The sequence below is a fragment of the Coregonus lavaretus genome (genome assembly GCF_964263955.1).
Source record: "Coregonus lavaretus genome assembly, chromosome: 10".
NCBI lineage: Eukaryota > Metazoa > Chordata > Actinopteri > Salmoniformes > Salmonidae > Coregonus > Coregonus lavaretus.
The window spans coordinates 981,394-994,939 of NC_139997.1; the positions used below are offsets into that span (position 1 = coordinate 981,394).

The window sequence follows — 13,546 nt, forward strand, 5'->3', positions numbered from 1 at the left end:
ACACAGAGGGGGTGTGGTACAATACAACCACTAGGAAACCAATAGTAAACACAGAGGGGGTGTGGTGCAATACAACCACTAGGAAACCAATAGTAAACACAGAGGGGGTGTGGTGCAATACAACCACTAGGAGACCAACAGTAAACACAGAGGGGGTGTGGTGCAATACAACCACTAGGAAACCAATAGTAAACACAGAGGGGGTGTGTTGCAATACAACCACTAGGAAACCAACAGTAAACACAGAGGGGGTGTGGTGCAATACAACCACTAGGAAACCAACAGTAAACACAGAGGGGGTGTGGTGCAATACAACCACTAGGAAACCAATAGTAAACACAGAGGGGGTGTGGTGCAATACAACCACTAGGAAACCAATAGTAAACACAGAGGGGGTGTGGTGCAATACAACCACTAGGAAACCAATAGTAAACACAGAGGGGGTGTGGTGCAATACAACCACTAGGAAACCAATAGTAAACACAGAGGGGGTGTGGTGCAATACAACCACTAGGAAACCAATAGTAAACACAGAGGGGGTGTGGTGCAATACAACCACTAGGAAACCAACAGTAAACACAGAGGGGGTGTGGTGCAATACAACCACTAGGAAACCAATAGTAAACACAGAGGGGGTGTGGTGCAATACAACCACTAGGAAACCAATAGTAAACACAGAGGGGGTGTGGTGCAATACAACCACTAGGAAACCAATAGTAAACACAGAGGGGGTGTGGTGCAATACAACCACTAGGAAACCAATAGTAAACACAGAGGGGGTGTGGTGCAATACAACCACTAGGAAACCAACAGTAAACACAGAGGGGGTGTGGTGCAATACAACCACTAGGAAACCAACAGTAAACACAGAGGGGGTGTGGTGCAATACAACCACTAGGAAACCAATAGTAAACACAGAGGGGGTGTGGTGCAATACAACCACTGGGAAACCAACAGTAAACACAGAGGGGGTGTGGTGCAATACAACCACTAGGAAACCAACAGTAAACACATAGGGGGTGTGGTGCAATACAACCACTAGGAAACCAATAGTAAACACAGAGGGGGTGTGGTACAATACAACCACTAGGAAACCAACAGTAAACACAGAGGGGGTGTGGTGCAATACAACCACTAGGAAACCAACAGTAAACACAGAGGGGGTGTGGTACAATACAACCACTAGGAAACCAATAGTAAACACAGAGGGGGTGTGGTACAATACAACCACTAGGAAACCAACAGTAAACACAGAGGGGGTGTGGTGCAATACAACCACTAGGAAACCAATAGTAAACACAGAGGGGGTGTGGTACAATACAACCACTAGGAAACCAATAGTAAACACAGAAGGGGTGTGGTACAATACAACCACTAGGAAACCAACAGTAAACACAGAGGGGGTGTGGTGCAATACAACCACTGGGAAACCAACAGTAAACACAGAGGGGGTGTGGTGCAATACAACCACTAGGAAACCAATAGTAAACACAGAGGGGGTGTGGTGCAATACAACCACTAGGAAACCAATAGTAAACACAGAGGGGGTGTGGTGCAATACAACCACTAGGAAACCAATAGTAAACACAGAGGGGGTGTGGTGCAATACAACCACTAGGAAACCAATAGTAAACACAGAGGGGGTGTGGTGCAATACAACCACTGGGAAACCAACAGTAAACACAGAGGGGGTGTGGTGCAATACAACCACTAGGAAACCAATAGTAAACACAGAGGGGGTGTGGTGCAATACAACCACTAGGAAACCAACAGTAAACACAGAGGGGGTGTGGTGCAATACAACCACTGGGAAACCAACAGTAAACACAGAGGGGGTGTGGTGCAATACAACCACTAGGAAACCAATAGTAAACACAGAGGGGGTGTGGTGCAATACAACCACTAGGAAACCAATAGTAAACACAGAGGGGGTGTGGTGCAATACAACCACTAGGAAACCAATAGTAAACACAGAGGGGGTGTGGTGCAATACAACCACTAGGAAACCAACAGTAAACACAGAGGGGGTGTGGTGCAATACAACCACTAGGAAACCAATAGTAAACACAGAGGGGGTGTGGTGCAATACAACCACTGGGAAACCAACAGTAAACACAGAGGGGGTGTGGTACAATACAACCACTAGGAAACCAACAGTAAACACAGAGGGGGTGTGGTGCAATACAACCACTAGGAAACCAATAGTAAACACAGAGGGGGTGTGGTGCAATACAACCACTGGGAAACCAACAGTAAACACAGAGGGGGTGTGGTGCAATACAACCACTAGGAAACCAACAGTAAACACAGAGGGGGTGTGGTACAATACAACCACTAGGAAACCAACAGTAAACACAGAGGGGGTGTGGTGCAATACAACCACTAGGAAACCAATAGTAAACACAGAGGGGGTGTGGTGCAATACAACCACTAGGAAACCAACAGTAAACACAGAGGGGGTGTGGTACAATACAACCACTAGGAAACCAACAGTAAACACAGAGGGGGTGTGGTGCAATACAACCACTAGGAAACCAACAGTAAACACAGAGGGGGTGTGGTGCAATACAACCACTAGGAGACCAACAGTAAACACAGAGGGGGTGTGGTGCAATACAACCACTAGGAAACCAACAGTAAACACAGAGGGGGTGTGGTGCAATACAACCACTAGGAGACCAACAGTAAACACAGAGGGGGTGTGGTGCAATACAACCACTAGGAAACCAATAGTAAACACAGAGGGGGTGTGGTACAATACAACCACTAGGAAACCAACAGTAAACACAGAGGGGGTGTGGTGCAATACAACCACTAGGAAACCAACAGTAGTGCCGAATGGGTTTCATACTACCCTTGCTGAAATGTACCACAGACCCACCCACCAATCAGCAGTGAACATGTACTCTCAGTTCAAGGCCACGTGGTGGGGGCGGGGAGTGTTGAGTACGTTTCGGGACTGGGTTAAACGATGTGTTGTGTGGTACAATGTAATGTTCCACCCACGTGCCCTACACAGCTCCCGCCACCAGATGGACCTCCTTCATTACAGACTTCATACATCCTCCAAGTAGAGCAACTTCCTCAGCATCAGCAAACTTTGTAGCTCAAACTTTGCTGAGGGAGTCGTTCCACGAATTTGGACCCTCGACTCTGATCAAGGAGATGCATTTCACTTTGAAAGTCCTACGTGCTGTGTGTAAAGCTCTGGGGATTAAGCGCTGTGTGTAAAGGGTGGTGAATTATTATTAATGAACTGTAGAGTTTAATGGATTATGAGGTAGAACTGGGTTAATCAAGAGCATAAAGTTAGCATTCTTTGTTACTGGGCCAGGAATTGTATTGGGTCATTTAATTTCACTGTGTGGGTGAGTAGAGAGGGAACCTGCCCTAGGGTCAGATTGCTTTCTCTTACTTAGATCCATGGTTGTCTTATCATATCAAAGACTGAAACTGGCTTGGGCCGTTTGTTTTTGTCTTCAAACACAGTGAAAAGAGCCAGGGTTGATCAAGAGTTGAAACTAAACATGAGTGTTTTTGCAAGATAAGGATTGATTGATTGTAGTACTCTGAACTTAATGACTTCCGTCTCGCTTCCGCATTGTCTCCGTGCTGCTGTGCTGTTTGTTGCTACTTGGCTACCTGCCAAACTATTCACGTTTTACTTTTAATAAACGTTTAATCAATCTCTGTGTTCAACAAATTTACCAACTTTTTAGTTTTGTCCTCACTCATCTTTTTTCGTTAAACTTTTTCACCCCGGACGTTTTATCCCGAGACAGAAGAGTCATTTTCCTGTGCGTTTTAGCTGCCAACTTTACTTTATTTTTCCTTTTTTCCATCGCAACTTTTTTCCCTTATTCAACTTTTTCACTCCGGACGCTTTATCTGGACATGGTTCGTCAACATCTTCAACAGCCGAAGCTAAGTAGTAACATTAACATGATGTCTTCTAATTGCAGTCGCTGTACTCATAATATACAGGAGAACGATCGCCTTACGGCGAGAATAGCTGTGCTACAAGCCCAGCTTCAGACGCAATCGTTAGGCAAGGGTAATTTCAGTGTAGGAAAGGAAGAAACAGCGTCTGTGCCACCAGTAAGTACAGACAGTAACGTTAGTATAAATCCCCCCGCACAGTCCCCGCAGCCGGACAACTTTCTCATGGCTTCTGGAGGGAAATACTGTTGGAATGCTCAACCGGTGTCGCTCATTCAGCCGACAGAAACCTTCAACCGGTTTTCCCCATTATGTAGCGAGTCGGAGTCTGAGTCTGAGTCTTCTCTTGTCTCTACTCCTCCCGTTACGGGGTCTGAGACGCCGAAGGCTCCCACCATTAGCTCTGACAAATTGAAAACCCTAGTCATTGGCGACTCCATTACCCGCAGTATTAGACTTAAAACGAATCACCCAGCGATCATACACTGTTTACCAGGGGGCAGGGCTACCGACGTTAAGGCTAATCTAAAGATGGTGCTGGCTAAAGCTAAAACTGGCGAGTGTAGAGAGTATAGAGATATTGTTATCCACGTCGGCACCAACGATGTTAGGATGAAACAGTCAGAGGTCACCAAGTGCAACATAGCTTCAGCGTGTAAATCAGCTAGAAAGATGTGTCGGCATCGAGTAATTGTCTCTGGCCCCCTCCCAGTTAGGGGAAGTGACGAGCTCTACAGCAGAGTCTCAGCACTCAATCGCTGGTTGAAAACTGTTTTCTGCCCCTCCCAAAAGATAACATTTGTGGATAATTGGCCCTCTTTCTGGGACTCACCCACAAACAGGACCAAGCCTGACCTGCTGAGGAGTGACGGACTCCATCCTAGCTGGAGGGGTGCTCTCCTCTTATCTACCAACATAGATAGGGCTCTAACTCCTCTAGCCCCACAGTGAAATAGGGTGCAGGCCAGGCAGCAGGCTGTTAGCCAACCTGCCAGCTTAGTGGAGTCTGCCAATAGCATAGTCAGTGTAGTCAGCTCAGCCATACCCATTGAGACTGTGTCTGTGCCTCGACCTAGGTTGGGCAAAACTAAACATGGCGGTGTTCACCCTAGCAATCTTATTAGGATAAAGACCTCCTCCATTCCTGCCATTATTGAAAGAGATCGTGATACCTCACATCTCAAAATAGGGTTACTTAATGTTAGATCCCTCACTTCAAAGGCAGTCATAGTCAATGAACTAATCACTGATCATAATCTTGATGTGATTGGCCTGACTGAAACATGGCTTAAGCCTGATGAATTTGCTGTGTTAAATGAGGCCTCACCTCCTGGTTACACTAGTGACCATATTCCCCGTGCATCCCGCAAAGGCGGAGGTGTTGCTAACATTTACGATAGCAAATTTCAATTTACAAAAAAAAAAATGGCGTTTTCATCTTTTGAGCTTCTAGTCATGAAATCTATGCAGCCTACTCAATCACTTTTTATAGCTACTGTTTACAGGCCTCCTGGGCCATATACAGCGTTCCTCTCTGAGTTTCCTGAATTCCTATCAGACCTTGTAGTCATAGCAGATCATATTCTAATTTTTGGTGATTTTAATATTCACATGGAGAAGTCCACAGACCCACTCCAAAAGTCTTTCGGAGCCATCATCGACTCAGTGGGTTTTGTCCAACATGTCTCTGGACCTACTCACTGCCACAGTCATACTCTGGACCTAGTTTTGTCCCATGGAATAAATGTTGTAGATCTTAATGTTTTTCCACAAAATCCTGGACTATCGGACCACCATTTTATTACGTTTGCAATCGCAACAAATAATCTGCTCAGACCCCAACCAAGGAGCATCAAAAGTCGTGCTATAAATTCTCAGACAACACAAAAATTCCTTGATGCCCTTCCAGACTCCTTCTGCCTACCCAAGGACGTCAGAGGACAAAAATCAGTTAACCACTTAACTGAGGAACTCAATTTAACCTTGCGCAATACCCTAGATGCAGTTGCACCCCTAAAAACGGAAAACATTTGTCATAAGAAACTAGCTCCCTGGTATACAGAAAATACCCAAGCTTTGAAGCAAGCTTCCAGGAAATTGGAACGGAAATGGCGCCACACCAAACTGGAAGTCTTCCGACTAGCTTGGAAAGACAGTACCGTGCAGTACCGAAGAGCCCTCACTGCTGCTCGATCATCCTACTTTTCCAACTTAATCGAGGAAAATAAGAATAATCCAAAATTTCTTTTTGATACTGTTGCAAAGCTAACTAAAAAGCAGCATTCCCCAAGAGAGGATGGCTTTCACTTCAGCAGTAATAAATTCATGAACTTCTTTGAGGAAAAGATCATGACCATTAGAAAGCAAATTACGGACTCCTCTTTGAATCTGCGTATTCCTCCAGGGCTTAGCTGTCCTGGATCTGCACAGCTCTGCGAGGGCCTGGGATCGGGAGAGACACTTAAGTGTTTTAGTACTATATCTCTTGACACAATGATGAAAATAATCATGGCCTCTAAACCTTCAAGCTGCATACTGGATCCTATTCCTACTAAACTGCTGAAGGAGCTGCTTCCTGTGCTTGGCCCTCCTATGTTGAACATAATAAACAGCTCTCTATCCACCGGATGTGTACCAAACTCACTAAAAGTGGCAGTGATAAAGCCTCTCTTGAAAAAGCCAAACCTTGACCCGGAAAATATAAAAAACTATCGGCCTATATCGAATCTTCCATTCCTCTCAAAAATTTTAGAAAAAGCTGTTGCGCAGCAACTCACTGCCTTTCTGAAGACAAACAATGTATACGAAATGCTTCAGTCTGGTTTTAGACCCCATCATAGCACTGAGACTGCACTTGTGAAGGTGGTAAATGACCTTTTAATGGCGTCAGACCGAGGCTCTGCATCTGTCCTCGTGCTACTAGACCTTAGTGCTGCCTTTGACACCATCGATCACCACATTCTTTTGGAGAGACTGGAAACCCAAATTGGTCTACACGGACAAGTTCTGGCCTGGTTTAGATCTTACCTGTCGGAAAGATATCAGTTTGTCTCTGTGAATGGTCTGTCCTCCGACAAATCAACTGTACATTTCGGTGTTCCTCAAGGTTCCGTTTTAGGACCACTATTGTTTTCACTATATATTTTACCTCTTGGGGATGTTATTCGAAAACATAATGTTAACTTTCACTGCTATGCGGATGACACACAGCTGTACATTTCAATGAAACATGGTGAAGCCCCAAAATTGCCCTCGCTAGAAGCCTGTGTTTCAGACATAAGGAAGTGGATGGCTGAAAACTTTTTACTTTTAAACTCGGACAAAACAGAGATGCTTGTTCTAGGTCCCAAGAAACAAAGAGATCTTCTGTTAAATCTGACAATTCATCTTGATGGTTGTAAAGTCGTCTCAAATAAAACTGTGAAGGACCTCGGCGTTACTCTTGACCCTGATCTCTCTTTTGACGAACATATCAAGACTGTTTCAAGGACAGCTTTTTTCCATCTACGTAACATTGCAAAAATCAGAAATTTTCTGTCCAAAAATGATGCAGAAAAATTAATCCATGCATTTGTTACTTCTAGGTTAGACTACTGCAATGCTCTATTTTCCGGCTACCCGGATAAAGCACTAAATAAACTTCAGTTAGTGCTAAATACGGCTGCTAGAATCCTGACTAGAACCAAGAAATTTGATCATATTACTCCAGTGCTAGCTTCCCTACACTGGCTTCCTGTTAAGGCAAGGGCTGATTTCAAGGTTTTACTGTTAACCTATAAAGCGTTACATGGGCTTGCTCCTACCTATCTTTCCGAGTTGGTCCTGCCGTACATACCAATACGTACGCTACGGTCACAAGACGCAGGCCTCCTAATTGTCCCTAGAATTTCTAAGCAAACAGCGGGAGGCAGGGCTTTCTCCTATAGATCTCCATTTTTATGGAACAGTCTGCCTACCCATGTGAGAGACGCAGACTCGGTCTCAACCTTTAAGTCTTTACTGAAGACTTATCTCTTCAGTAGGTCATATGATTGAGTGTAGTCTGGCCCAGGAGTGTGAAGGTGAACGGAAAGGCTCTGGAGCAACGAACAGCCCTTGCTGTCTCTGCCGGGCCGGTTCCCCTCTCCACTGGGGTTCTCTGCCTCTAACCCTGTTGCAGGGGCTGAGTCACTGGCTTGCTGGTGCTCTTTCATGCCGTCCCTGGGAGGGGTGCGTCACTTGAGTGGGTTGAGTTACTGACGTGATCTTCCTGTCTGGGTTGGCGCCCCCCCTTGGTTTGTGCTGTGGTGGAGACCTCTGTGGGCTATACTCGGCCTTGTCTCAGGATTGTAAGTTGGTGGTTGAGGATATCCCTCTAGTGGTGCGGGGGCTGTGCTTTGGCAGAGTGGGTGGGGTTATATCCTTCCTGTTTGGCCCTGTCCGGGGGTTTCTTCGGATGGGGCCACAGTGTCTCCGGACCGCTCCTGTCTCAGCCTCCAGTATTTATGCTGCAGTAGTTTATGTGTCGGGGGGCTGGGGTTAGTTGGTTATACCTGGAGTACTTCTCCTGTCTTATCCAGTGTCCTGTGTGAATTTAAGTATGCTCTCTCTAATTCTCTCGTTCTCTCTTTCTCTCTGAGAACCTGAGCCCTAGGACCATACGTCAGGACTACCGGGCATGATGACACCTTGCTGTCCCCAGTCCGCCTGGCCTTGCTGCTATTCCAGTTTCAACTGTTCTGCCTGCGGTTACGAAACCCCTACCTGTCCCAGACCTGCTGTTTTCAACTCTTAATGATCGGCTATGAAAAGCCAACTGAGAGACCTGAGCCCTAGGACCATACGTCGGGACTACCGGCCGTGGTGACTCCTTGCTGTCCCCAGTCCGCCTGGCCTTGCTGCTATTCCAGTTTCAACTGTTCTGCCTGCGGTTATGGAACCCCTACCTGTCCCAGACCTGCTGTTTTCAACTCTTAATGATCGGCTATGAAAAGCCAACTGAGATTTATTCCTGATTATTATTTGACCATGCTTGTCACTTATGAACATTTTTGAACATCTTGGCATGGTTCTGTTATAATCTTCACCCGGCACAGCCAGAAGAGGACTGGCCACCCCTCATAGCCTGGTTCCTCTCTAGGTTTCTTCCTAGGTTTTCGCCTTTCTAGGGAGTTTTTCCTAGCCACCGTGCTTCTACACCTGCATTACTAGCTGTTTGGGGTTTTAGGCTGGGTTTCTGTACAGCACTTCGAGATATTAGCTGATGTAAGAAGGGCTATATAAAATAAAATTGATTGATTGATTGAATGAAAGTTGAGTTTAGCCGCTCTCAGAGACAAAGGAAGTGCAATAAAAGAGCGGGAAAACTGAAGAGGACTATATAAGACGGAGGGAGACCGTAAGGGGGGGTGCCACTCTGCAGACTGGTATCAGCTTTGTTGAAAACTTTAATCAAGTCATTTCTTGATGCAACAAAAACTATGTAAGACCTTATTTGTAATAAAGTATAGTGGTTATTTTCCACAACAAAAGCTCTGGGGATTAAGCTCTGTGTGTAAAGCTCTGGGGATAACGCTCTGGGGATAACGCTCTGGGGATAACGCTCTGGGGATAACGCTCTGGGGATAAAGCTCTGTGTGTAAAGCTCTGGGGATAAAGCTCTGGGGATAACGCTCTGGGGATAACGCTCTGTGTGTAAAGCTCTGGGGATAACGCTCTGGGGATAAAGCTCTGGGGATAAAGCTCTGTGTGTAAAGCTCTGGGGATAACGCTCTGGGGATAACGCTCTGGGGATAAAGCTCTGGGGATAAAGCTCTGGGGATTAAGCTCTGTGTGTAAAGCTCTGGGGATAAAGCTCTGGGGATAAAGCTCTGGGGATAAAGCTCTGGGGATAAAGCTCTGGGGATAAAGCTCTGGGGATAAAGCTCTGGGGATAACGCTCTGTGTGTAAAGCTCTGGGGATAACGCTCTTGGGATAAAGCTCTGGGGATAAAGCTCTGTGTGTAAAGCTCTGGGGATAACGCTCTGGGGATAACGCTCTGGGGATAAAGCTCTGGGGATAAAGCTCTGGGGATTAAGCTCTGTGTGTAAAGCTCTGGGGATAAAGCTCTGGGGATAAAGCTCTGGGGATAAAGCTCTGGGGATAAAGCTCTGGGGATAAAGCTCTGGGGATAAAGCTCTGGGGATAACGCTCTGTGTGTAAAGCTCTGGGGATAAAGCTCTGTGTGTAAAGCTCTGGGGATAAAGCTCTGGGGATAAAGCTCTGGGGATAAAGCTCTGGGGATAAAGCTCTGTGTGTAAAGCTCTGGGGATAAAGCTCTGGGGATAACGCTCTGGGGATAAAGCTCTGGGGATAAAGCTCTGGGGATAAAGCTCTGTGTGTAAAGCTCTGGGGATAAAGCTCTGGGGATAAAGCTCTGGGGATAAAGCTCTGGGGATAAAGCTCTGGGGATAACGCTCTGGGGATAACGCTCTGGGGATAACGCTCTGGGGATAACGCTCTGGGGATAACGCTCTGGGGATAAAGCTCTGGGGATAAAGCTCTGTGTGTAAAGCTCTGGGGATAAAGCTCTGGGGATAAAGCTCTGGGGATAACGCTCTGGGGATAAAGCTCTGGGGATAAAGCTCTGCATTGTCTGTATCACCCGCAGGCGGCGGGGGTGACAGAACGCCAGCACTGTACCGTGAAGGAGAAGATTGCCAAAGCATTGAAAAGTGAAGAAAAATACTGGGTGACACACCTACCACACCTACCAGTGGAATCGATGTCTATGAGGGCATCAACGAATGCAACCACTGGACTCACACCACACGAAGTAGTTACCGGGAGACCGATGAGAGACCCCATGCTCCATAATTAAAAATAATGTTTGTGCACCAAATGCCGATAGTGTACCAGTTTAAAGATAAAAACCGACTGTTTTGGCTGGGAAACCCAGTGTACCACATCACATTATGTGCTGGGCTAATGAGACCCAGGGTAAAATGTTGAATGACCAATACGCAAATAAAACTATAATTGTCGTGAAACGTATTGATCAGTCCGACGAATATGAACGGGCAAAACAGTATCTGCGGCACTATCTAGGCAGAGGTGTAATGGTGGAACAGACCGTTAGCCAGTGTAAATGGAATAGCCTAGAAGCAGATGAACAGTGTCATGGGGTGTTAGAGTAAGACATGGGGTAACAGGCCATAACAATGTGGTGGACTGGTCACCAAAGCAGCGCTGAATTGATACATTGACAAGAGAGGTAATATGTCACTCAAATTCAGATGTGTTTTGTGGAGTAACTCCTTACATGGGTGGAAACCTCAATGCAAAATGAATCTAGTCAGTTCTGTAGGATCTTATCGGTGATTAGATCTAAAGAATGAGGGGCTCTGAAGGACACCTGCTTCTCCTTACTAGAAGGGCACATGCTTCTCCTTACTAGAAGGACACCTGCTTCTCCTTACTAGAAGGGCACATGCTTCTCCTTACTAGAAGGACACCTGCTTCTCCTTACTAGAAGGACACCTGCTTCTCCTTACTAGAAGGACACCTGCTTCTGCTTACTAGAAGGGCACCTGCTTCTCCTTACCAGAAGGGCACATGCTTCTCCTTACTAGAAGGACACCTGCTTCTCCTTACTAGAAGGACACCTTCTTCTCCTTACTAGAAGGGCACATGCTTCTCCTTACTAGAAGGACACCTGCTTCTCCTTACTAGAAGGACACCTGCTTCTCCTTACTAGAAGGACACCTGCTTCTCCTTACTAGAAGGACACCTGCTTCTCCTTACTAGAAGGACACCTGCTTCTGCTTACTAGAAGGGCACCTGCTTCTCCTTACTAGAAGGACACCTGCTTCTCCTTACTAGAAGGACACCTGCTTCTCCTTACTAGAAGGACACCTGCTTCTGCTTACTAGAAGGGCACCTGCTTCTCCTTACCAGAAGGGCACATGCTTCTCCTTACTAGAAGGACACCTGCTTCTCCTTACTAGAAGGACACCTTCTTCTCCTTACTAGAAGGGCACATGCTTCTCCTTACTAGAAGGACACCTGCTTCTCCTTACTAGAAGGACACCTGCTTCTCCTTACTAGAAGGACACCTGCTTCTCCTTACTAGAAGGACACCTGCTTCTCCTTACTAGAAGGACACCTGCTTCTGCTTACTAGAAGGGCACCTGCTTCTCCTTACCAGAAGGGCACCTGCTCTCCTTACTAGAAGGGCACCTGCTTCTCCTTACTAGAAGGGCACCTGCTTCTCCTTACTAGAAGGACACCTGCTTCTGCTTACTAGAAGGGCACCTGCTTCTCCTTACTAGAAGGACACCTGCTTCTGCTTACTAGAAGGACACCTGCTTCTCCTTACTAGAAGGGCACATGCTTCTGCTTACTAGAAGGGCACCTGCTTCTCCTTACTAGAAGGACACCTGCTTCTGCTTACTAGAAGGACACCTGCTCTCCTTACTAGAAGGACACCTGCTTCTCCTTACTAGAAGGGCATCTGCTTCTCCTTACTAGAAGGACACCTGCTTCTGCTTACTAGAAGGGCACCTGCTTCTCCTTACTAGAAGGACACCTGCTTCTGCTTACTAGAAGGACACCTGCTTCTGCTTACTAGAAGGGCACCTGCTCTCCTTACTAGAAGGACACCTGCTCTCCTTACTAAAAGGGCACCTGCTTCTCCTTACTAGAAGGACACCTGCTTCTCCTTACTAGAAGGGCACCTGCTTCTCCTTACTAGAAGGACACCTGCTTCTGCTTACTAGAAGGGCACCTGCTTCTCCTTACTAGAAGGACACCTGCTTCTGCTTACTAGAAGGACACCTGCTTCTCCTTACTAGAAGGGCACATGCTTCTGCTTACTAGAAGGGCACCTGCTTCTCCTTACTAGAAGGACACCTGCTTCTGCTTACTAGAAGGGCACATGCTTCTCCTTACTAGAAGGGCACCTGCTCTCCTTACTAGAAGGACACCTGCTCTCCTTACTAAAAGGGCACCTGCTTCTCCTTACTAGAAGGGCACCTGCTTCTCCTTACTAGAAGGGCACCTGCTTCTCCTTACTAAAAGGAAACCTGCTCTCCTTACTAGAAGGAAACCTGCTCTCCTTACTAGAAGGAATGTCGTTAAGGGCTATGATCAACAATACCCATAAACGGAATTTGTTAGCCATCACGGATGTAGTGTTGTCTCTTATGGGGGCGAACTGACACCTCACTTAATGATCTGTTGGTCTCACCCTGTGCAGCTTACGCAACCTCGGACATGGAGAAGTATATAGTTGTGGTTACTTTGCATTTGTTGAAAATCACTGTCAGGAAGCACGCTGTGTGGTCAACAATGGAAAATGTGCTATTAAATATGTAATTATTAAATGTGAGAAGGGGTCAAATACTTATTTCCCTCATTAAAATGCAAATCAATTTATAACATTTTTGACATGCGTTTTTCTGGATTTTTTTGTTGTTATTCTGTCTCTCACTGTTCAAATAAACCTACTATAAAAATTATAGACTGATCATTTCTTTGTCAGTGGGCAAACTTACAAAATCAGCAGGGGATCAAATACTTTTTTCCCTCACTGTAATCATCATCATCAATTCCAGTAAAACTCACCGTGACATAGACAGCTGAGTAGAC

The 13,546-nt window shown here is 46.1% G+C and overlaps 1 protein-coding gene across 1 annotated transcript in view; it reads right to left on the reverse strand.

The window, feature by feature from the left end:
- The window catches only part of LOC311135784 (phospholipid phosphatase-related protein type 1-like), a gene marked incomplete at both ends in the record, with an annotated part of 56,908 nt that overhangs the window by 42,554 nt on the left and 808 nt on the right, over nucleotides 1-13,546 (reverse strand). The window lies entirely within an intron of this gene.